A 27,456-nucleotide genomic window follows, 5' to 3' on the forward strand; every position below is an offset into this window, starting at 1 on the left:
ATAATAGCCTCCAAAGTTTTAAGCAAACCAATGTCTCAAACTTCAAATGCTAGATTACACAAAGCAAAATAGGTTACTTCATCTCCATATTTCTCAGAACCTACGGCATATGAATGGCTATTGCTAATATCTCAAAGTGGGATATTACCTGCAGTTTTCTCCCAAACATATTTGACCATGGAGTTTTTTCTTCCTCCCTAGAAATAACTATTAATGCTGGACTCTGTGTTTCTTACAAGTTTTAAAACACACTGAAGTAAATTTATTCTTCTCTTATAAACATATCCTGAGAACATGGAAATACTTAACTAATTAATGGTGAAACAGGCAGAGAATTAAAGCTGCTTCAAAGGAGAATTCAAGGGCCTGAACATACATAATCACGAAAAGAAAGTATACTGGAAGAAGATTGCTCAATTCGATACAGAACTGGTTAACATCTTAAAGGGCAATAAAATCATATCCTCAATGATATTTTTCTACTAGAAAAACAATTTTTTGTCTCTTTACTGGAAAAAAATCTATAAGTTCACATAACACTTCACAGAATCTGAGCCCTAATCAATAGTAAATACTAAGTTAAACAAAGATGCATTCTCATAGAAAATTAAATAACCTTTTTTCTTAATAGATCTTCATTGGATTATAATTGCTTCACAATACTGTGTTACTTTCTGTTGTACAACAAAGCGAATCAGCCATATGCATACATATATCCCCATATCCCCATATCCCCATATCCCCATATACCCTCCCTCTTGAGCCTCCCTCCCATCCTCCCTATCTCACCCCTCTAGGTTGTCGCAAAGCACTGAGCTGATCTTCCTGTGCTATGAAGCTCTTTCCCACTAGCTATCTATTTTACATTTGGTAGTGTATATATGTCAATGCTACTCTCATTTTGTCCCAGCTCTCCCCCGCCCCCCGTGTCCTCAAGTCCATTCTCTATGTCTACGTCTTTATTCCTGCCCTGCCACTAATCTTTGAGCAGGCCTTTTATTTATTTATTTATTTTTGGCTGTGTTGGGTCTTTGCTGCTGCGCGCAGGCTTTCTCTAGTTGCGGCGAGCGGGGCTACTGTTCGTTGCCGTGCACAGGCTTATCATTGCGGTGGCTTCTCTTTGTTGCGGAGCATGGGCTCTAGGCGCATGGGCTTCAGTAGCTGTGGCTTGCGGGCTTCAGTAGTCGTGGCTCATGGGCTCTAGAGCACAGGCTCAGTAGTTGTGGCGCACGGGCTTAGTTGCTCCGCGGCATGTGGGATCTTCCCAGACCAGGGCTCGAACCCGTGTCCCTTGCATTGGCAGGCGGATTCTTAACCACTGCGCCACCAGGGAAGTCCTGAGCAGGCCTTTTAGACAATGCTTCAGGATGACATTAAAAGGGCATCTAGTTATCCTTTTGTCTTATTTCCAAGTTTTAGATTTTAATAAGCTTTAATGTATCATAGTTTCTCATTTAATCAATTAATAAATATTTATTGAGTACTTACTAATTGTCAGACATTGTGCTAAGGGCTGGGGAGGTGATGGTGAACAAGATAAATACCCCTCCTTCTAGAAGCCTACAGATTAATGAGTGATAAGGACACATAAACAGGAAATTGAAAAGTAACTTGATGTGCGTTAAAATACAGTGACTATAGGGCGATGAGATGATGCATAAGAGATATTCCTTTTGTCACATCAATCTTAGGGATTTTCTGAAGAAGTGACATCACCTAAAGTGAGGCAGGAGATAAATGGGCCCCAGGCTGAGCAGCTGGAGTTCATCCCCTGTGGACAGATACTCCAAAATAGCAGGAGGGAGAAGCCAAGCCCTGCCCAGATAAGAGATAAAAGAGCACATATTCCTCATTCTCGAAGTCAAGAAGACCTTCCGGACTACACACGTGCAGAAAGGCTCCTTGAAGGTCAAAAAGGGAGGGGGCGCCACCCCATAGTAGGTGATGTCAACCTACCCATAGGTCTCTTTGCTAGAATCCATCTTGGCTAAGAGATGTGCGTGCACACTTGGGAGAACCCTGAGATACACCAAATACGGACTCAGAACCAGCCAAAGCAAGATGACTGGCCAAAAGAGACCCAGAAGAAATGTCCCATAAAAGTGATTCAAACAACCACGAGGGCACAACTGTCTCTGAGCCCACCCGAGTGTCTATCCACACGTACCCTTTTTCTCCTAATAAACACTTTACTTGTTTCACTACTTTCCATCTCTCTGTGGAAATTCATTTCTACACAGCTGACAGGCCAGAGCCTTGTCACTGGCCCTTGGGTCTAGTGGCTAGGATTCAGCGCTCTCACTGCCACAGCCTGACTTCAGTCTCTGGCCGGGAACTGAAATCCTGCTTCAAGCCACTGTAGGTCAAGACCATCCGAGATCAAAAGGATAAACTGAAGTCAGTTGGGTAAAAAGTAGGGGTGGGAGCGTGGGGGAGAAGTGGGGTACAGGGGTCATCGAAAGCCCATTTCAGGAAGATAGAGAAGCTAGAAATAGCAATTTGTGCAGCATGCTTGGAATGTACAATGGGGTGACTGAGAGACGGATGGGTGTGCTGGGCACTGTGGGAAGGGGAGCTGTAAAGAGATGGAGCAGAGGTCAATCCATGCAAAGGCTGGTAGAACATCTTACACAATTCAGATTTCATCCTTGGGGCAATGAGAATTTAAGCATTTTAGCAGGGTAGGTAACAAGATCTGAGTTGAATTTTAGGAAAATCCTTTTTGAGAGCAGTTTGGAGAGTGGATTCGGGGAGTTTGAGGAGAGAAGCACAGCAAATAAAGAGACAGAGAATCAGGAGGCTATTGCAGTAATTCAGGGAAAGGTGGTAGTAGTCAGGGGGAAAGAGAGAATTATAAAATCCAATTAACTGAAATATCAAACTTACAAAATTTTTTTGATAGTTCATTTTGAATGTTTCTGTAAATTGATTTGTAAATATACACACATAATATATATGTATATATAATCAATTTACAGACACAAATTATATGATATATGATATTAAATATATATTATGTATGATATTAAATTTATATTAAATATATGTGTATATATAATATAAATATTCATAGTCTTTGAGGAAAAGTGCTGGTCACACTCTGTCATATCTACTGATCGCAATAGACTCTGCTCCTATGGTGGTTTTGCAAACCACTTAAATAGTGATTATTGGTTAAAGGATGTTCCTAAGTTAAAATAAACATATGGCCAATATATTCTTGAACTTTAAACCCTCAGTACCAAAGAACATGAAAAAACTGATACATCAGTATGATGAAGAAAAATATTGGATTAAGTCAACTAGTTATTAAATTAATCTTGAGGAAATCACAGAAGATATTTAGTGGGTAAATGATATAATCAGATAATGCATTTTAGAAAGCATCCTAGCTGTAGTGTGAAAAACTGACTCAAAGGGTAGGGAAAATTGATAATCAGTTTTAGGGCAATTGCGACAATGCGGCCAAAAACTGATGGTCGCTTAAACCAAGGTAGTATCAGAGCAGTGATGTAGAGGGAAGACTCAAGGATGATACCAAAACACTTGAGAAACTGGATGTATGGTGCTGCCTTCCAATAAGCAAGAGATGGTGGGAGGAGCATTATTTGGATGGCAGTCGTTGAGTTTGAGCATACTGATTTTGAAGTAACTATGTGACATAAGTGGGTATAACTGATAGGCAGGGAGATATAAGCCTACAGTTCAAGAGAAAGATTTTAGTTGGAGATAAAGAGTTAGGTGTCTCATTAAGAGCTGTTATTCTATAAGTTTGGATGAGATCAAGAAAAGTACGTTGACTGAGAGTTAAGATTGCAAGTGAACATGAAAAGAAATTCACAAAGTGAGAGGAGCACTCCAAGGAAATGATGAGGGCAATGGAGACACATAGGAGGAAAACTAGAATAATAGAATATCCCAGAAGCCAAGGGAGAAGAGTTCTTCAGGGGGGACTGATGAGCAATCAACGCTGCAGAATGGTGTGATGTGGTGGAATGTGATATGAACCTTGGCAAAATCCATTTCAGTTGAAGGATGTGGCAGAAGCCAGATACCGGAGGTTGAGACAGCTATGTGAGGTGGGAAAGTAGGTACAGTGAATACAGAATCTTTAGAGAAGTTTAGCTTAAAGGGTGGAAAATAACAAGTTTGGTAAGAGATAAGAGCCAATAGCAGAGTGGCCTATTTGTTACTACAGGAAACACTGTACTTCAACAAACAAATTACTCTAACCCAACCCAAATGGCTAAATTTAAGAAAAAAAAAAATCAAGTGTTCCTTCAACCAGGCATTTGTATTTTAAGCCTTTTATTTTACCAATCATTGGTGATGGGAGTGGAGTATTTTCTTCTTCAAAAGAAATGCTTTAGCATTTGGAATTGTATTTTAGGACTTGCAGGTTGGGTATTATACATATTCATTCAAATTAATGAATTTTTACTCACTGGGCTCTGGAGGAGTGGCTAAAAACACAGGGTTTATAGTCTGACAAATCTGGGTTCTTTCCCCAGCTCTTCTGCATACCAACTATGTGACCTTGAACAAAATACTGAGCCTCTTACAGCCTCAGTTCCCTCATTTGTAAAGCAGGGCATTAACAATGCTTCTTTTATGGAATCATTGAGAAGAACAAGAGGTAATGAATGTATTGCTCAGTATAATGTCTCTCAACCTTTAGACTACATCAAAATTACCTGGAGGGCTCGTTACAGTACCAATCCCAGGGTTGAAATGGAGAAGAGGCAAGTCATAAAGGGTAGGATTGGGAAGGAAGTACCCAGAGAGGTTCCCAGAGGCCATCAGATGCAATGTAAACATATGTGAGAGACATGCTCAGATATTAGAGTCATCATTACATCAGATGTAATGGGAGTGTATTTGATTCTTTATCTCTTAGATAGAGAGAGTGAGATATTAAAGGCACTGAACTAGTTTGGTTAACAACCCTAAATTCCCTCAGCTTTTAGTAAAGATTAGTTACAGATTTGAAGACACTATGAGTGTACTGTTTAGTAGGCAATGTGGTCGGGGAAGAGGTACTATCAGAGGAATAGCAGCAGGAAAGACCTTGATACCAGAGATGGAGTCCCCAGTGGGGAGAGCCCCACACAGCTCTCTACAATCTCGCTATGGTGGGTGAGGCCTTGGAAACTGAGCTGGGGGTACATTTTCTTGGCAGAAGCCTTGAGAAGACCTAATTCCTCCCAAGGAATGATGGTATTCACGCATTCTTAGACAGGGCTAGTCCCAAGGAAAATGAAGTGGAGGTGTTTGTTTTACAACTTCCCACTCCCACATCCACATCTTTGCCATATTTTGTGGCTCCTTCTCTCTGTAGCCTTATATTGGGCTGGCCAAAAAGTCTGGTCATTCCTCTGAAATTGGCAAGGAAAAAAAAAAAACCCAAACCACCCCTGAGATTCATAATTTAGTTGGTTTGCAGTAAAGCCCGAGAATTTACATTTCTAACAAGTTTCCAGGCGATGCTGCTGGTCTGAACCATGCTTTGAGACCCACAGCTTTAGCACACTGACAATGACATAATAAAAAACTCAATAAAGGTACATATTAGGTTTTCTTTGATGGGAAGAGCCTCAGGCTGTTCATAGCAAATGGCCCCCTAGATCCCTAAGGACAGAAAATCCTGCACTCCTCTCATCAAAGTCAGCTGCATTCTTCCCTCAACAACCCTTCCTTCTTTCTTCTATCAGTACAGCATCCCCACTCCTCCAACTCCCTGCTGGGTGACCTGTCCTCTGCACTTTGTTTTCTTTCATCCATTGATTCATTCATTCATTTACCTCTTACACTCTGCTACAGTATTCACTTACACATTACACCTTTTTTTTCTAGCATATTTGCTCTGATTTTAATTAGTAGTTAAGGAGATTTTGTACCAAAATATCTCTTTTACAGCATCCTGAAATGGACCTCTTTATCATTTCTAGATCCTATTATGGAGTTTCTGACAATGAGTGCTTCTGAATCATGCCCTCTATTGTTGTGGGTATTATTGTACTGACAAGATCTCTTCTTTGTCTCTGTTATAATAAAGCAAGCTCAGGGCCCATGTAGCTCATAAAGCATCCGGCGAAAGCTGAAAGCAACAGCAGTTAATGGCATATGTGTAAGCAGATATTGATCAAATCAGACAGAATTTTTTTCACAGCTCAATGACATTTCTCACAACAGCATTCTGAGAAATTCCATACATATATAAGTCTTAAGAGGTTTTATTCAGATTGAACAGATGCCAAATGACATTGTTTAGAAATTTCTTAAAATTCCAAATTATATTATCATTTTAAAATACATAAAATGGCTCCTCTCTCTTTTTTTTTTTTTCCTTCAGTGCTGGCCAGTCTTTTTTTAGAAAAGACTTGGTCAAAGACTCATCCACAGATAGGTGGTAGAAATTAGGTTAGATACCTGTGTATCAGGTACTGATTAAAAGCCTGGCTCTGTTTTAAAGCTTGAGCTAAATACCAATTATTATTATTATTATTATTATTATTATTATTATTATTATTATTATTATTGCAGGGGCTTGGGTTAGGGAAAAGGAGGGATAGAAAGAAAAATGAGCTGTATTTTCTATCACTAGAAGTATTTTAGTAGAGGCTGAATGTGTACTTAGTAGGAATATTGTATGGAGTTGCAATGCATGCTTAGGAAACTAGGTGAAATAAAAATTCTGCACGTTCCCACGGAAAAGTAAGAAGGGGATAGAGCCCTGAACACTGGCAGCACTCCATAAGGCTTCCTCAGGTTCTTTCCCAGTTAATTCTATGTTCCCACCGGCCCCTCTGGATGAACCCTCTCTTCTAACCGCTACCATTACAGATAACTTGGGCCAGTTATCCAACTTCATATAAACGAAATCATGCAGTAAATATTCTTTATCTCTGTTCAACATTATGTTTACAAAATTCATTCAAATTCTTGCAAGTAGCAGTTTTTTATTGCATTGTATGAATATACTGCATTTTATTTGCCTGTTTTAATTCTGAGAGACTTTTAAGCTGTTCCAGCTTTTGCTCTTAGGCAAAATGCTGCTGGTAACAATCTTGTACATGTTAATCTGGTGGACATATGCACTAATTTCTCTTGGATGTATACATACAAGAGGAATGGCTAGACCACTGGGAAGGCATACATTTAGCTTTGGTAGATATTACCAAACATATTAATTTACACTTGAACCAGTAATATGTGGAAGTTTCAGATGATCCACCCGTTCTTCCTAACATGCGGGACTGTCATCGTCTTATATTTTATCCATTCTGATGGGTTTATAGTAGTATTTCATTAATTTTTATTGCATTTCCTAAATTACTAATGAAGTTAGGCAACTATTCATATGCTTTTAGGCCATTTGAATGCCCTCTCTCATGAAGTACCTGTTCCTGTATTCTGTCCATTGACATGTCGGAGTTTATTATTTATTAAGGGTACGAGTTCTTTTTCAGATGTAAGTATTGTGAATATTTTTCTCCCAGTTTGTGGCTTTCTTTTTCACTGTTATTTGGTGGATTTTAATGGACAGAGTTATTAATTTTAATGAAGTTCAATTATCAGTGTTTTATTTTGTAATTAATGCTTGTTGGGCCTTATTTATGAAATCTTTTGCTTTGCCTAGATCTTGCCCATGGATGATTTTACTTATGCCTGGATACTGCCCACCAGATCTAACCATTTAGACACCAATGGTCACAGCCATGTCCTAGTTGACTATGTTTGCTTAATCACCATTGGCAGAGACTACTGATTGCACACAATTCTTTTACTCCATATTCAGAGACTCTCATATTACTGAGACTGTAAACCTTCTCAACTAAAATAATAATTTAATAATTTAATTATAATTATTATAATAATTATATATATATCACTTGACAAAATCAGTACTTTGGTGACATAAGTTTAGGAAAAATTGGGTTAAACCAAGTAAAATAAGATTTTGTTTCTTACTACAGAAATTTTTAAGGCTTTAGATTTGACATTCCAAAGAAGGAAACAAAATTGTCATATTCTAACAAATGTTTTCCATTCAGCATCTGAAGGGATCAATGTTCTTTAAAACACACTTTTGGAAATTCTGGCCTAGTCTCATCAATTATACGTTATACATTTAATGATGTTGGTTCTAAATACTGAAACTTGCTATCAAGGCAGAAATTGAAAAACAAATTTGCTCTTTTGTGTTACTCCTTTAAATTCAAGACAAAATTAGGAAAAAAAAAAAAACCTGTTACATTGAAAGTTATTTTGCTTGGAATACTTACAAAGATATATAAGCACTCATTAGAAACTCACATGGCATTACATTTGAAAGTGGATGTGTTGTTTTGCTTTTTATACACAGATCATAGTATGTAGATTTTAAGTTGGTGTAAAATGAACCTTTTAACATCCAAAGTGAAGAGCTTTGGGGAAGGCTGCCTCAATGTGTTATACTACATGAGTAACCTGTGGTATGCTTCTGAATTAATAGAAGATGGGAGGGATACCGCAGGTATATTCAGTTGACCAACCTATGTTGAGTAATTGATATTCTGATATTCTCGCAGGTTCCTTAATCTAGGTGCTGTTTTTGCAATGGTTAGGAGAGAGAGAAGGTACCAAGATTCAGTGACCACAGTAGAGGACTATATAAGCAAAAATCGTCCCAGGATGCAGTTTTACACCTGCCCACTACAAATCAAAGGTGGCTGGCACCAGTTTGTCCCCAGGAATCTTTGCAAGGTTAGATGGTAGATGTAAATCCACTCCTGTGTGACTTCCAGAAGTTTTTATGAAAACCCTTAAAATGGGGACACATTTGCTCATGGCTAAGGGTCAGCCAAATCTTGGGCAAAATTTCAGTTTCAGCTCTAGAGCTATAACTCTAGAACTGTAACTTTAGAGTCCCATGTATCTCTTAACTTAAAAATCTTTTTTTCCTGACATCTTTGTTGTTGTCCTTGTTGTTGTTGTTGTGGCCGCACCATGCAGCTTGCGGGATCTTAGCTCCCCCACCAGGGACTGAACCCGTGCCCTCGGCAGAGAAAGAGTGGAGTCCTAACCACTGGACCGCCAGGGAATTCCCCTGACATCTTTAATACAAATTTCCCTATTCATTTGGCAAAGCTTAGTCAATATTGATATATAACAAAAACTATTCACTAGGGCTTCCCTGGTGGCACAGTGGTTGAGAATCTGCCTGCCAATGCAGGGGACATGGGTTCGAGCCCTGGTCTGGGAGGATCCCACATGCCGTGGAGCAACTAGGCCAGTGAGCCACAACTACTGAGCCTGCGCGTCTGGAGCCTGTGCTCCGCAAAAAGAGAGGCCGCGATAGTGAGAGGCCCGTGCACCGCGATGAAGAGTGGCCCCCACTTGCCGCAACTAGAGAAAGCCCTCACACAGAAATGAAGACCCAACACAGCCAAAAATAAATATAAAAATAAATAAATAAATTTAAAAAAAACCAAAAAAACACTATTCACTATACTTGAACGTGTCTCTTCTCCATATAAAGATCCAGCTTTAGATAGTAACAATACACATGGATCTCTAAACACTTAGAGAAGACAATATACATTATTAAGGGATTGATTATTGGCTGTCTGAATTGATGGTAACAAAATATGCACTTTCAGTATTAACTAAAGGCTTCTTCTCAGCAGAAGTTGATTATATTCCAGAAGTGGAAAAATCCTTCCTTTAATAAGAGCAAATTAAAATGCAGGGACTCTAGTTTTGGAAGTCTGTTTTTCCTAATTATCTTTGGCCATAGGGTTCAAACGGCAGAACGGAAGAAATTGACTTGATATTGAATAATCTTTGAATTCTTGATCTGGCTACTATTGTTGAATGTTTCTATTTATTGAGCATCACTTTGTGCATTCAACTCTCATCTAGCATATGTATATAGCAATTGCATAAATAGACAATTTTTGTTTCTTACTAGAATCCAAGGAGTCTATTCTACAATTTTCATAAAAGTAGCAACTTTATCCAATTTACATTAGACCTTATAATACTACATACAAAGTTTTAATGTGCCAATGTACTTGCAATCATCAATAAACATATGACATATCTCCACTAAAGAGCAGATTGGAAATCATGGCATCATTCTACCCTCTGCGCCATGTGACTTTAGTTTTGGAACTCTTATTTGAAACAAAGTTTACGTATGAACATAAGGGAACACTGCACATCAAGTTCTTCTAACCTTATATCTAGGTTCCTACTTAATAGTATAACTATATTTAAGTTGTTTCACTTATTGTTAAGTATAGAGCACGTGCATTAGTAAAAATGTAATTAACACTGGCCTTCAAATAATTTGAGTTTTCAATCATTATTAGTACTTTATTTTTGGAAAAGGAATCAAATTATAATAAAGCTAACAATACAGAAATAAACAAAATCTAGTTTGCTTACCGGAGATTCTGCCAAACCTTTTTGTCTACGATATTCTCCAATAATCATTGACCTTTGAAAAAAATTATAAGAGGAAGTAGAAAATGACTAAGTACCTAATGTCACCATGGCAATAAACCATGTATACATTATAGGATAATTTTAAACAGGACCTGAAGCAAACCTAAAGAGGTAAGTAGGAAATTTTACTAAATCCCTGAAAATGTGAACTCTTGGGGGCAGAAAACAAGAGAACTGATATTTATAACTCTTCCTAGAAAGGGGGCCAGGATTAGTTTATGAAGAATCTAACACTAGAGGAGTGGGTTTTAGGAAAGGACCACATCGGGGATTCCCTGGTTTTTGCCCCAGCTGATGTGAAGAATATATTTCCATAAAATAAATCAAAAGCATTACCAAGATCCCTATTCTAAACTGCTGATAGTTACAATAGATCCCCAGACCCCTCAGAGCCAATTCTTTGCCCCTAATACATATTAGAATCACCTGAAGAGTTTCAAAATTTCACCTACGGCCAGGTCCTACTCCAGAACAACTGAATCAGGATCTCCCTGCTGGGGCATCAGGCATACAGATGAAAATTAAAGCCCTAGATGACCTGATACAGCACGCACACGCGCGTACACACACACACACACACACGCACACACTCCTTCCACTGCATGTATGAGCATGCATTCATGAACTTTCATTTGTTCCTTCTACCTTTCTAAACCCATATGGAAAAACAGATTCTACATTTTCTATTTTTTTCTATGTGTGCATTTTAATTGAAGAATATCACCATGATAGAGTGTGAGAGTAAGTAAGCAATTCCTTTCTTCACGGGGAGTACTGAGGAAATGCAGAATTAATTTACAGATATATCTCAGACCCTTCTTGACAGGACACGTTTAGTGAGAACTTATTGGGGAAAAAATCCTGCCAATTTTGTCAAAGCATAGTGGTGATTTCCTGATGTAATAATAATCCATTCATTATTCATATAACGTTACCTGTGTAATGATTTTACTACGTCTTTTATGCACAGAATGGACTATTTGCTAATAACTTACAAACTAAGGGCACTCACCCTATAGCAAAGATGTCACCCCCTCTAATGGTAAAAAGAAATACATTTTCATTTATCATCACAAATTTCTAAGAGGAAAAAAAAGTGCACGAAGACTAAGTCACACAATGAAATGCTTTCCTTGTCACTCCTTCTCTCTCTTTTATCTAAAAAATTCTTTATACATAGTGATATATTAGACTTTTAATTAAACTTTGTTAAACTATAGATTGTCAACTGCTCAGTCAAATCATACTCAATATATATGACTGAAATACATATGTAAATAGATGTAAATAGCCGTAAACAGAATTGTATCAATACTAAACAATGTTCATTGTTTAGTTCATTTATTTCAAATATATTGAATTTTTAACCACTATGCTAAGCAGTAGGAATTGAAAGTCTAAGTAAAGGCCTCTACTGCCCAGGAGCTCACAGCTTGTTGAAAAACACAGGTTTGTTATGGACTAAATATTTGTGTGCCCCCCAAATTCTTATGTTGAAGTCCTAACCCTCAATATGATGCTGTTAGGAGGTGGGGCCTTTGAGGGGTAATTAGGGTTAGATGAGGTCATGAGGGTGGAACCCCAATAATGGGATTAGTGTCCTTACAAAAAGAAGAGATAAAGTGCTGGCTCTCTCTCACTCTCTTGCTCTCTCTCTCTGCCATGTGAAGACACAGAGAGGAGATAGCCACGTACAAGCCAGGAAGAGAATTCTCTCCAGGAGTCAAATCTGCCGGCACCTTGATCTTGGAATTCCTAGCCTCCAGGACTATGAGAAATAAATGTCTGTTGTTTAAGCCACCTGTTCTATGGTGCTTTGTTATGACAGCCCAAGCTGACTAAGATAGGTTTTTAGACAAATAATTGCATTACAGTGGGGAAAGTGCTAAGATGCAGCAGAGGCAGCAATGACTATTTATCTTGCTGGATTAGGCTTGGTGGTCAAAGAAGGTTTGGCAAGAGAGGTGACAGGGCAAGTTGGAATCTACCTACACTAGACAAGCTCCACCAACAGTTCGAATCAAAATATAATTATTACTTTGTGTATATACCACTTGAAAAAAATTATTAAAGCCAATCATAACAGAGCATAATCCTATAAAGATTTCAAATTTATTTAGCAGTGATGCTTTATGGTCAAAGATGGTTAAACATGATCATAAACATTTGCTCTTATAGTACACAGAAATTTCAAATGTTGATATAGAATGAAAACATAGTTATCTCATAAAATAAGAATTACTTATTATTGGTATAGTTTTTCACCTTCAAATATGGATTTGACAAGAGGAGAAAAACTGTCAATTTGATTAATTAAGGGAAAATTAAGTGTAATTTACGGCAATTGATGTATATTAACACATGAAGCACTTGAGGAGCTAGAAAGTATTTTTTTTTGCATCATTTAGGACATTAGGATGGAAATATGAAATGGACGTGCTGCCCACTGGCAACAGAGATTATGAGCTGCACTCACAATTGGATAAAGAAAGCCAGTTATATGCTTGGGGTTCCTATGTCAACAGGCTTACAACAAATGCTGGAAGCCCATTTTTTATAATGTTATTTTTTGGGAAGCATTTTAGTTATGTTTTCTCTGGTTATATAAAGGGCCAGGGATGTTTAAGTGAAAGAGGTAGCCATCTTTACCTTGAAATCTGATGGGTGTTATATAGCAATGCCTACATACTACTGAGCAATGGTAATGCTAACTAACCCCTTATACCTGGCCTGACATTCTTTACAGTCACAACTCTGTGTTAAACAATACATTTGCCCCAAACATCAAAATGAAGTGCAAATGGGCAGTGCTAGATGGGTGAGCAGGAACATTTCTCACTCTTACCTAAGAGAATGTCAATATGATTTCATGAATTGGAGCAAGTAAATTTTACTTTATATGGACCTATATAGCCAAAGGAATTTTAAAAACCAGCTTAAATCAAGTTTCAGAGTGTTGGATGCAGGCAGGGGCAGATAGGATAATCTTAGGAGGCTGGAGCAGAATGGCATAGGATACCAACAATACCAACAATGTAGTGAAGGCCTCAGCTCCTGGAGCTTCATATGGTCCCCAGGAAATAAGCAGCACACTAAAAGAGCTAGAGAGGATGGATTATTATATTTAAACCATCACTGTGCCTCGAATTGTCCCAGGGTGTGTGTATGGGCATTTTGCATGCAAAGCATCCATGAGGGTGCATACATCTGCCTTTATAGTTTGGGGTTAAGTGTAGGCTGGTCCAGGTTGTACTGTAATTACTGCCCATGACTGTGTTGGAGATATCCTTGGTTTTATCCCAATGGGAGCAATTCAGGCATGGGTACCTAGAGAGTGAAATGTAAAACAATGAATCCTGCCTGCTACAACCAGAAGGAAGATTGATTATACAACATATGAAAAAAATATAGGGTAAAATGTTTTTGAACAAGTGTAGACATTACTTTCTGGGATACCTTAGACTAACAGCTATTCATAGGCCAACAAAATCGCATAAGGACCTTTGTCATCCTTAAACTACTTTCAGAGACAGAGAATATGTATTGAGCAGAGACACGAAATACAATGAAAGAAGCAATTCTTGGTCAATATGTGTCCGCAGTAAGACACCATTGTTTCTCTCACTGCGTGTATAGATAACAAGCATACCTACTCGGTACTACAAAAGCTATACAAGTGCACAGTTCTGTAGAGTAGTTAATTCTGAATATTACTGACAAGAAACCTGGAAACAGGGTTATTGAAAACTCTGTATTTATTATCTGAACTCTGCAACTTTAGACACAGAGACTGGATTCTCTGAATGACTATAAAAGCCTTGATAGAAATAAATGACTATTCTGATATTCATCAGAATGGGACATGAAAGAGGATAAACTGGTGACAAAGATTCAGGGCAAAGAAAGAAGAAGAGGCTCCAAAGACAATTAGTATAGAGGTGGCTTCTTGAGAATATGACTAAGGAAACGCTGTTTATGTATTTTTATTTTTTCGAGGAATGATTGGAGAGTAAGCTCAGCACTAATAGGGATATGATGGCAATTCTTTAGTGAGCTGGACTGTTAACAGTTCATGCCATCATACTGATTCAATCATTATTATAAACTCTTGTAATTTTTAGCTGTTTTCATGTAAGATATTGAATAAAACAACAACAGTAGCACCAATAAGAATAGCCACTGACTGAAATTACTTAAGTTATTGTTAAAGGAGTGATATTTCAACAGATACATTCAACTACAATTGCAGTAAAGGATCCCAAACCCAGACTGGGAATAAAGAGGAGTTCTCACAGTGGTGTCTCTCAAAGAAAGACCCAAGGAATACATGACTTTAAATAAGGACCTATCAAAAGAGAATGCTTCGGAACAGGGCCCTGGAATATGCATTTTAAATAAGCATTCTAGGGGATTCTTTTGTATTCTAGAGTTTGAGAAGGACTGTCTAGTAGATGGCAAGGCCAAGGTACTGATGAACTGATCTTGGACAGAGTAAAATCACAGCTGCAGTAGTTTTTATAAGTTCTCCAAGTGATTCTAATGAACATCCAGGAATGAGAACACCTGTGCTTTGGTAGCTACAACTGAGGTGACGTTGTACTCCGCTGAGGAAGTATTGTACAGAAGTTTTTTAAATAGGTAAGAACTATATATCTAACAAAATCCTATTTCATTTTACTTGCACATTCAGGAAAAAAACATGGTGTCATTCAAGATGATCTTCACCCCAGGATGCGGGAGCAACTTAACAGTATGTGTGTTTCTACACAGCTTTTATATTAGGAGTCGGGTCATTATCCCCACGATCGGCGTTGTCGATAGGACTTCAGACATGTAGGTTGGAAATCGGACTGTGTGATGCAAACAAGAAAAAAGAATAGGAAGGAGCAGAGAAAATAATCAAATAAGGTGCACTTAGGTATGGGAGGTGAATAATTCTTTTTTGCATGTTTAAGGAGTTTTGAGACTACTGGCAAGGTTAGGCTAAGTATCATCTTTTTTTGATGAAGCTTTTTTCCTTTATGGGTGGATTACAAGTGTATAACTGAACCTTGCCTTATTATACCTCCATTTCCTTTCTAACTATGTGAATGTATAGCATGTATACAAAGTTTTATACCTATTACTTTAAACCAGTAACATTTTATTTTAGTAATAATCCTCTTAGAGCTTAGGGTATCTGGGCAATCTCTGTTTATAGGTGTTTACAAAGTAATATTATTTTATGTAAACTAATGACAATGCTAACTGCTTTATACATTGCTTGGAAAAGCAAGACATTTGCAATTGACTCGATACTATTAACCAATCTCTGTAGCTTCCAGTTTCTCATCAGTCCTTCAAAGAGGTCATCTGGACGTAGCATTTTGTTCCCCTTACTTCTCTTCTAGTCTCAATATCTACATTAAAAAATGGTAAGAGGGGTAATTTGCAGGTTAGGCTCAAGAAGACTGTTTTCCCAGGGATGTTCACATTGATTTTCGTGCCTTTTAAATATATTGATTGTGCAATAAAATGACAGATTCTGCTAATTTATGTATATCTCATGCTATTCATTTGATTTTTGAACCAGAGTCAATGTATACAACAAGAACATACTTTTCTTGTTTCCTACATTCCTTCAAGCAAAACATAATTCTATAATGACCAATTATAGCCTAACACCTGCTGTTATGAAGAGGACCTTGTTAACATCAACCTAAACTGAAGAACAACAGCTTTCCTCGATTTGGGGGGAAAATGAGCAGCAAACGGTCCATTTCTTAGCAGGAAAACTCATAGGCAGTTTATCCCAAGGTAGCCCATGGAATTAGAATTTAATAGAATTAGATATTTCACCGTCATTTGAGAAAAGTTTTGCTCTGGGCTAACTATTATGGTTAAAGATTCCAAGAAAAACGCTAAAATTCCTGGGTCCTTTGCAACCAATATTTACTTAAATCCATCCATGAAAGTCCATCTCTACTATAATATTATCTCTTGCCATTTTACTTATGACACAAAAACTCTGCTCAAGCAGAAAGGTAAACAAATTGAATAGAAGCATCATTTGAGCTCAAGCCATATCAACAATTTTGTGGATCTACATTGCCAGGAAATCTTGCTTTAAATTATGCAAGGATAATTATATCAACAGAATGGGGAAAAAAAATCTTGGTGTAATGTCAAAAAGGTGGGGGAAGGGATAGGTTGCTGGAAAAGCACTGCTAGCAGATTGTCTAGAAAGGATAATGAAGCCATTTTATCATGGTAAAATCCCTTCTAAACATTGAGATAAAAGATCATTTATTTATAGAGTAAACATTTAAGTACATTTTCATGTGTAGTTACATGTACATATAATTTCTGTGAGTGTGTGTTTGTGCATACACAGACATATATACATATAGACACACACACATCTGAACCTGAACCTCAACTTCTACATATTAGGAGTACAACAAAATATTGTCAGGGAAGTGTTCCACCCTGGCATCCCTGACATTATGACTGCCAGTTCTTGCTGCATCAACAGAAGAGTTTTATGTAAACAAAAGCTATGGGTGCAATTCCTAGGTTCATGCTTAGTAGAGAATAGATATTATAATAAAATTATCAATAATTATTGAGTTACTATAAAACTTCCTTATAAATGAATATGTTTATTCATTTGATTTTACATAAAGAATGTACAAGGTTAAAGAAAAATTAAAAGGAGAATACTACTTTATTTTTGTATAATTGGAAAATGCAGTTCCTGCTTCCTGGCTTTCAGATCTATCTGTCTATATCTATAGCCATAATTTTTACTTTCCTGATAGAGAACTAGCCAAGCATCTTTTGTCAAGCTGAGGAGAAAAAAACATGATTAAATCTAAAGTGGGGAACATAGACACAGGAATGAAAAAGCAAAAGCAAAAGCAAAAGCCACGATGATGGAAGGGCCCCTCACCCTGAAAGAACAGACAGGTGAATGAGAAACATGTGGCTAAAGCAGGTCTATTAGAAGCAAAGCATTCTTCTGAAAATATTGCAAAGATTTGTATGTCTACTGTGCTCTTCCTACAAACTCACTGCTCTCTATTACACAAAGAAGGCGCATAGGGAAAAGAACACTAGACTTGAAGTTAGACTATCTGGGTTTGAGTGTGACTTTATCATTTACTAATTATGTGATCCTGAATAGGTTAAACTTTGTGTCAGTTTCCTTGACTAGAAAATGGACAAACATATATCCAGGGCTAATGGGAGATTCAAATCTAGCAGTGTATAGGAGAGAGCCTGTTACACTGTAAGACATTTTACCTTTATAAAGTACTATACTTGTCACCCACATGCTGTTATTACTACATCATGGCAAATAAACTCAAGAGTTGTGAGACTTTGGTTGAGTTTAAGGAAGAATGTATTCATTTGAAGCGCAATCATTATTGTGTGAGCCTCTTCATATTATCTTACTTCAATTATGATGCTTTAATCTTAGACTCTAATTATATATCCAGTTTTACTTACTCTATTAAGTGAATTTAAAAAGAAGTCACATTAAATACAGGCCCTTTAAATTTTTTATGACATAAACAGTTGCCATAGACATACTCTCATTGCATCTTAGCCTGGTATAGTCAAACTCAATTAACTATTCAGACTGGCAAAGCATCTTTTACATATTTCATAAAGATTCTAAGTGAAAAGGTTGTACTTATCTTTCAATTTAGTTACACATCTTTCAAAAATAGCTAATAGATTGAAGCAAAGCCACAGTTGCAATCACAGATTGTATTCAGTGCAATTTAGCAGACAAAAATGGAGCCAGTTAGATTTAAAAATGTGTTCATAGTGGTTTTTCAATGCAGCAAAATCAACTGGATGGAACACTGAACAGAAAGTCCAAAGGCATGTACTGGTCAAAAAAAAAAAAAAAATACAGGCACAGATTATTATGTGGGGATTTCATCTAATTTCTGCGTTTTTCACTTAGAGATGTCCAAGTGAAATTCCTGAGAGACCTGGAATGTTTATTGGGTATTTCAGAGCGTCAGAATCTTCTCTAAATAACTTCTGAATCACCTGGAAATGTGCCATTGACGTGGTTAATGGTGGATGGAATCTAGCTATGGAACAAACTAAAAGGTCATAAGGACGCCAAGGGTGAAGTTTCAATGAGATAGCCAGCCAGGCCGTGGAGCAGCTCTTGTGAGCATTTGATCCGTGGGGATTGGCATATGGTGAAATGATGCCTTCCCTACACTCAGGTAAAAATGATTTGACCAAGGTGACATGCTAGCTTATATGTTATACAGCTATTTATTATTGCAGTGATTTTAAAAAATCGGGCAGCATAATTTCTATCACGCCATGATGTTTTCAGCCACAGGTTCTACTTATTATTTGGACCTCAGTACTTACTAAAGTAAACTACACATGGTCCCCGATTTACAATGAGTTTTCAAATTTACAATGGTGCAAAAGCGATACGCGTTCAGTAGAAATCATGCTCTGCATTTTAATCTTTTCCCAAGCTAGCGATACGTGGTACTGTAGTATGATGCGCTCTTGTGACGCTGGGCAGCGGCAGCGAGCTGAATCGAAGTTCCCACCCAGCTACGGGATCACGAGGGTAAACTACTGATACACTTAGTATCATTCTGTACCCATACAACCATTCTGGTTTTTACTTTCAGTACAGTACTCAATAAATTCCATCATATATTCAACACTATCTCATAAAATGGGGTTTGTGTTAGATGATTTTGCCCAACTGTAGGTTAATGTATGTTCTGAGCACATATAAGGTAGGCTAAACCATGGTGTTCAGTAGGTTAGGTGTATCAAATGCATTTTCCACTTATGATATTTTCAACTTATTATGGGTTTATTGGGATGTAACTCCACTGTTAGCCAAGGAAGATCTGTACTTTTTAATTATCTGTATACTAATTAGTTTGCCACTTTACATTCTGGAATTTATATGGCCAGAAAAAGTCAGAGCAAAGGGTGTTCAATTCAGAAACGTCTTTTTAATATCATTTTATAAGTTTGAACTGATATACAAAACACTTCACTTTCAATGTCAGAGACATTACAAAATCCTCTAACTATATATCCGGAATTAAAAGTAGTAATGCTTCCCGTCAGTATGCCAACTGTTCATATTTGGTTGATGGTGATTTAATGTCACAGATCTAAGTAAGACTATGGTAAGAAATCCTAAAAAGATGGGTTTAATTATAAAAGTATTCAGTGTATAACAAACACACACTAACCACTATTAATAATAATAGTTACTCATCATGTAGCATACCTGAAACTAATGTAATATTGTACGTCAACTATATTTCAATAAAAAAAATAGTTACCACTTACAGAGTGCTTACTATAAATCACAATGTAACTAGGTTAGAGACTTAAGATACATCTTCTCTAACACTTACAATTATACTAAAAATTAGGCATTACTTCCTCCATTTTACACACAGGGAAAGCAAGTCACAGAAATGTTAAGTAACTTGATCAAGTTCAACTGCTAATAACTTTGGATACAGGTTTCAAATCTCACTTTGGCATGCCAAACCTCTATGCCAAGCCCTTAGTTACATATTATACGGCAAAGGCTAACAATCAATATTAAAAAGTATAATCACTAAAGTATTTCTCTTATTTAGTATTAAACAAATACATTATTTTTCAAAATAGTCTATTATAAATTCTTTACTTTTTAATCATCAGTTTTCCAAATGGTATTTACCTCCTTTTACTTAGTGGTTCTTAATATCTTGGGGGATCTTAGATGCTTTGGCATTGATGAAAACTATAAACTCTCACCTTAGGGAAACAAATACATGCACGTATATACGTATATCCAACATTTTGTGTGCAATTTCAAGGGATGCAAGAATCCTAAGATAAACTAGAACTTTGCGGTGACCAGCCATCCTGGTTTGCCTGGGACTAAGTGGTTCCCAGGTCGTGGGACTTTCAATTTTAAAACGGAGAAATTCCTGGACAAACCGGGACATGTTGGTCATTCTAAACTGTAACATTTATATGACACTTTAATAAATACTTTTTACTAGAAGCTAAGGCATTAGGTTTTGTATGAACTCTAAATGAGGATGTGGGGCTGGGCGAGCAAATGAATACTTTAGTAGTTCAAAATCTTTTATGTTTTATTTTAGCCTGAGCAATGAGCTTTTGGTGACCCATTCTAATGGAGTACAGGAAGAGGGGCTGAGTTAAATCTCCTCAGTTGTATGAAGCTATTTTATTGTAGCTCAAATGTTTCAGGAAAGGAAAGCTTTATTATTTTATGTTTCATTAAGCTAGGATAGACTTTGCATAATTATCTAAAAATGTTTTAGGCATATATGTGCTATTTGATGTTTTAAGTGAATATATCAAGTTTGATATATTCAAGTTTGAAAGACTTGTTTGGTGAAAAATAGAGTATGGCATAAAAAGAATCACAACTTGATAAATTGACCACTTTCTCATAGAAAGCAATTAATACTTAATCACTTACATATTAAATTAGTGATTCAATTTCTAAAGGTCTTACAAAGGTTTAAATTCAGTATTTCATGATTATTATTTTCTAATTACAATTTTACTCTTAGCACAGTGCTAAGTGCCATGAGTATTAATTATCATTCAATCCTCACACTATACTTGTTTCTAAAAAGACAAGCTTCAGTAGCTGTTCTCTATAAAATATGGTGTCTTCTAGATAGGCACCAGAACATTTTTATAAGTCACAACCTCACATTTTCTAGTTATACTAAAACAACTCAGTGTCTGTGCTATGACTTAAGAATTCAGAACAATCTCATTTTATAAATCCATAACACAAGAAACTGGCCAGAGACCATCCAAACAGATTTCACTTTCCTTTCAAATCAGATTTCCCTTATCTTCTGTCCTTCCTCAGATGGTAAAGCTCAAAGACAAAGCATAGTTATTTTACCAAGAGGCTGTCAGATGCTGTTATATTCAGAGACTTTCTCTCTCTTATCACTCGCCACTCAAACAATCCCAGGATAAGATTCTCCAGAGGCATGCAATTTGCATAGAGACAAAACCCATAAAACCCTGTCATTGTTATGCAAGGGTTAAATTAGAAAACAATAGGTGTTGCTACTCTACAGCAATACATACTAGCACTGCTAGAATTTAATGATGATTTTATGCCAGGATGTGAAAACAGAAAAAAACAAAAAAAAAAAACCAAGGTAAAAAACACATTTCAATTAACTAGCACAGGAAAAAATCTAAGATGCGTATCATATGTCTTCTGATTTAACTAAAGTATTTGATAACATTCAAAAACCAGAACTTAGTAGGCAAGGCCTGCAGCCTAGATATAAACAAGGACATAGCTGAATTTATTAAGTCAACAAATTTGCATTAGGAAAATATCTCCAAGCAATATAGGATTGAAACTTTTGAATTCTTTTATCTATTCACGGTCAATTTTCTGATCATTGTCTTCACTGTGAATCCAGACAGACTATATCATTCAAAGGTTTAAGATAAATGGAAAGAGAAAAATATCAAAATTCTAAAGTATAGACAGCAAATGTTTTTCCCATGAAGATCAGTTAATTCAGAATTTTTAAAATTACCCTTGAAAATGTGAATATCTTAAGTATTTTTTAAAGAATTCAAAACACTTTTTGTATTAAGTCAAAAACTATAAGGTAGGACATTTACTCATATATCTTTCAAAACAACATCTGTTATTAACATATGCTTCCATTTTCTTAGTGTAGGTAACAGAAATTGAAAACTCAAAGTTACAAAATAGGGTACACACATTTTATATTATGAAATGCTGTGTAACATTTGCTATTTATTATAGGATGTGAAAAACCAAAATACCTTTGTAATTACTCATACACAAACATCTGATTAATTCTTGTAAACTAAAGATAGTAAATACTTTAGAGTGACCCAAGATATAAAAATTTAGGTTGTTCGATTTCAAAGTGTAAGCTTTAAAATATTTAGCATACTAGTATGTAAATATGTATGTAATTATACATAATGTTTTTATGTATAATGTTTTATGTAAATAAATATGTTTATGTATATGTGTTTCTGTATCAGAGAAGGGAAGTTTATTTGTGCAATTTATTTTAGCAGACCACATTATTTTATATTTTTCTACTTAAAGGGTCAAAGAATAGAAGGAGAATACAAAAGTAGAATAAATACATCATTTTGTTCTCCAGTAGAGAAATGTAGAGGAATTTAAATTATTAGACTCTTGCACAAATGTTCTATTTCTTGCCAAGAAACACAGGTGTTTCTTAACTCACTGCCGTTTGGCAATTCAAAAATCAGAAGAGATGGCCAATTCCACTCCTCAAAGGAGAAATCTCTGTCAGAAAATCTCAGGAGATTAGCAACCAAAAGCAATTTACTTTTCCAGAGGGTCTGGAGATAGGGGTGTTCCTGGGTAACTGTTAAATTTTGTTGGCTAAATTAAAATATTATTTGAAATTTAAACATAGATAACAACTAATCTTTGGTTCTTGGTCTTAGTATAAGAATTAATAAAATTGCTAACATCTTGGAAAGATTTAAAAATTCATTGGTAAAATTAAGCAAGTAAGTATCTAGCACTTAATTTACATGTCAAGACCAATTGAGAGGACTTAAAAAAAATACATTTCTGGTGATGGTTATGGTTGAGGTTTAGATTCCCCCTCTATTCCCCAGGCAATTCTTGAGTAATAGCACCTCACTTTCTGTGATACATTTCCAGCTTTGTTCTAGGAAATATCTTTTCTACTCACTTTCAGTCATTCTGTGTAGTATCACACTGTGTTTATATGCACAGGTTTTAAAATTAGAAAATGTAGGGGTCTGAATCCTGTTTATGCCAGGTAATAACTGTGTGACCTTAGGTAAATTTCTCAAACTTTCTGTAAAATAAGGGTAACACGAGTCTTACCTCATAGGTGTTATTTTAAGCATATGATAAAGAGATTAAAATACAGAACTCAGCATATTGTGACATAAAAAAACAAAAAAGTACTCAAAAAAGTTGTTTTTTATGCCCTAGCTACACTCATCTTCTTGCTTATCACTAAATTCTCTCTATATCTCTATGACGTCTTTATATAATATTTTCTAGTTCCTTGCTTAGAGTGATTTTTTTAAAAAATTTCTTCAAATTCTAGATATCTTCAAGATGTCACCTCCTCTATGAAACTAATCTTTGTCTCCCCAAGCTGAATGAACCATTCTCAGCTCTGTGTCCCATAGCTTGCCAAAGTTACCTCTATTTTAATATTCGACTCAATTTATTTTAATATAGAGTTTACATGGGATTTCCTTTTCAACTATGAATACCACAAAGGCTGAGAAGCTACTGTATTCTTTTGTATCTGGTCCAAAGCCTACCATAGCGCCTTACAAATGGCAGAATTCCACAAAGGGGGCTGAGGGCAGAGTTAAATGAATAAATGAACACGCCACAATCTTATGTGCATTAGAGAGCAAAGAATTCTCTAATTAAGAAGCTGCTGAACGGAGGTTCCTTAAAAAACTACAAATAGAACTACCATACGACCCAGCAATCCCAATACTGGGCATATACCCTGAGAAAACCATAGGTCAAAAAGAGTCATGTACCAAAATGTTCATTGCAGCTCTATTTACAATAGCCAGGACATGGAAGCAACCTAAATGTCCATCGACAGATGAATGGATAAAGAAGATGTGGCACATATATACAATGGAATATTACTCAGCCATAAAAAGAAATGAAATGGAGGTATTTGTAATGAGGTGGATGGAGTTAGAGTCTGTCATACAGAGTGAAGTAAGTCAGAAAGAGAAAAACAAATACAGTATGCTAACACATATATATGGAATCTAAGGGAAAAAAAAAAAAAGGCCATGAAGAACCTAGTGGCAAGATGGGAATAAAGACACAGACCTACTAGAGAATGGACTTGAGGATATGGGGAGGGGGTGGGGTGAGATGTGACAGGGTAAGAGAGTGTCATGGACATATATACACTACCAAATGTAAAACAGATAACTAGTGGGAAGCAGCCGCATAGCACAGGGAGATCAGCTCGGTGCTTTGTGACCACCTAGAGGGGTGGGATGGGGAGGGTGGGAGGGAGGGAGATGCAAGAGGGAAGAGAAATGGGAACATATTGTATATGTATAACTGATTCATTTTGTTATAAAGCAGAAGCTAACACACAATTGTAAGGCAATTACACTTCAATAAAGATGTTTAAAAAAAAAAAAGAAGAAGCTGCTGAGAAACTATAATGACGAGGAAGAGTTAGTATGGAAAAATCTTATAACAATAATATTTAAAAGATTAAGTATTAATCTCCAAATGACATATTAGATACTGTTATAAATCTGATATTTAAAACTTGTTTCATAATAAAATGTTTTATTAAAGAGACTCTTGAAAATTAATTACGTAATTTCCAAAGAAATACTTTACATTTTAACCAAGAAATTTTTTGCTCATTTATCATCAGTGGCTCAGGTAAAAGTGACACAAAAGTGAGGGTAACGATGTTGTGGAAATTCTAAAACAGGGTAATAAAATAACAGAGAGATGAGCAAAAAGCCCACCCCATCCAGCCTGGCAGAAGCATGTATCTAAATTTGAAGCTGGAAGACTCAGTTCAATATTGGCCACAAAAAAACTCATGGTACCTGTTGCTACTTAAATGTTAACTGATTGTTTCAGCCTTAAAAAATGTAAATAAACATCAGTATAAAGGAGATACAATGTGACTCTTGGGGAAATAAAAATTATGAATTAAAAATCTTTGAATTAGCCTTGCTAAAAAGAAAAAGAAACTGTAGTACACAGGGATATTTGATGAGAAGTCCTAGAAGAAATCTTGTTGACCTAAGCATATTAAAAAATTGAAATTAATGAGCTAATTATTATTCTTCACAGTAGGATACAAAAGTAGAGGTTAGAGAATATTTACATTTTGCCTCTAGAAAAAGACATGAAAAAAACAAGAATACTCTTAGGAGACAAATCAAGGAGGGTAAAGGGCTTATTCAAGTTTAAATCTATAGCAACCCTGTCTCTTGTTTTCATAAATTAATGAGAAGCAGAAAGAAGTCCTCCAGTATATCCAGCCATAGAACTATGAAGTTCTCTGACATACTTAAGGACAAAACTACAAAATCCCTGAGATTGTCGACCATGTGAGTCCAAAGTTACTTTTAATCTTCCACTGATATAACCTTTAACCACAAGCAAGTGATGACCACAAAGCTTGTAAACTATGTTCAATCTAGAAAATTGATTTTTTCACTCAATCTAAATGAAGCAGGATCTATAAGAAATGAAATTGATTTGCTTAAAATATAGGAGACCTCACTAGCCTTGTGAAAATTTACCTACCACCATATTCACATCCCCACCCACACCAAGCTACCCCCACATTCTATGTATATTTACCAACAAGAATATGCATATATTTACCCACAACTACACGTATAGCTTGTTTCATATTATATATCCAGCTATACATATTATACATATACTATATATAGCTTAATATTTAATATTTGTTTTTAGCAATAAATCTTTCATTATTTCTATATTGTTATTATTTTGTATACTACTTGAGAAAAGAATATCTCTTACAGTTTAATTTCAAGCCCAAACACAGCTTAATGTTTTTACTCAATGTTACGTATATACATTATCTTCACAGGAAAACTTTTTGTTACATATTTTTTCCCTATTTTAAACAAGAGAAACTTAGGTATAAACATTAAGTAATTTATCTGAGGTAACACAGTTAATAGGTAGTAAGGCAAGAAGCTAACCTGAGGTCAAACTGGAAAGGCTTATGTTGTTCAATTCTCATATGACTTTGATTCTACAATAGAAGGTTAAAGAAGACATACTTTTTCCTCAATTCTCAGTTCAGGACTGAGAAATCTGCAACATGATGCATGTGTGTGTGTGACAGTAAAGGACTGCACACAAATATATATGCAATACATATATATATATATATATATATATATATATATACACACATATATACACACATACACAACATATACATTTATGTGAATATAAGGTCTGTAGTTACACTATGAATTAAATTTAAAATTTATAGTTGAAACATGATGATATTTTAAAATTCCAGCAAAGCATACATAATCCTATTTATTTTTCTATTTATATTTCTCTATCTTCCTGTCTCTTCACAGTTTTATCAAGATATTTGAAAGCAGAGATACTTAACCAGGGGTCCATTTAAGCTAGTTTATGAATGAATTACAGAAGTATTTGAATGGCTAATTCAAATAGCTTGATATTTCAGTACTCAATTAAACCTTTGTGAGTGACTCAGTATATAAGAGGATGAATATAGTACCACAAATCATGAAATTTATTTCACTTAAAATTTTTTAAACCTGTGACACATTATATATATATATATATATATATATACATATATATATATATATATACACACACACACACACACACACATATACATGTATATATGTAGTGAATATACAAAATAAAATCACAAGTGAGACATTTATTTCTGTAGATATAAGAAAGAATTATTGGAAAGAATTCCCTTTTCCTGAAGAAATTTCTCTTCTACAAAAAAAAAAAAAATTAGAATTGATCTTATCTTCCATTTTCTTTGGCCACCAGGGGTCTCAGAATCAAGTATGAAGCCAACTGGCCATCTTCTTAGTCACCACCCTTAACCCAAGCCATCATCCTCTTTTGCCTGAATTAATGTAAAAGCAACTGAGAAACTTTCCTTCTCCTGCCTCTGACCCCTTTGGTAGACTCTCAACACCTTACCTAGAAGAAACAATGTCATACATGAATATGATCAACTCATGTTTGCTTACAATTCTTCAACAGGTTCCTGTTGTCCTTAAGGTACATATCCAAACCCTTAGGATCTTTAGCATGGACTGGACGACCTGGCATGGAAAAGTTCCTGC

At 35.9% G+C, this 27,456-nt stretch overlaps 1 protein-coding gene and 1 long non-coding RNA gene across 6 annotated transcripts in view; one reads left to right on the top strand and one right to left on the bottom strand.

The window, feature by feature from the left end:
- The window catches only part of DMD (dystrophin), a 2,259,822-nt gene that overhangs the window by 1,739,600 nt on the left and 492,766 nt on the right, over positions 1–27,456 (bottom strand). The gene's annotated exons all lie outside the window — the stretch shown is intronic.
- The window catches only part of LOC309652670, a 422,767-nt gene that overhangs the window by 54,476 nt on the left and 340,835 nt on the right, over positions 1–27,456 (top strand). The gene's annotated exons all lie outside the window — the stretch shown is intronic.

This window comes from Balaenoptera physalus (assembly GCF_965194825.1).
Source record: "Balaenoptera physalus genome assembly, chromosome: X".
Taxonomy (NCBI): domain Eukaryota; kingdom Metazoa; phylum Chordata; class Mammalia; order Artiodactyla; family Balaenopteridae; genus Balaenoptera; species Balaenoptera physalus.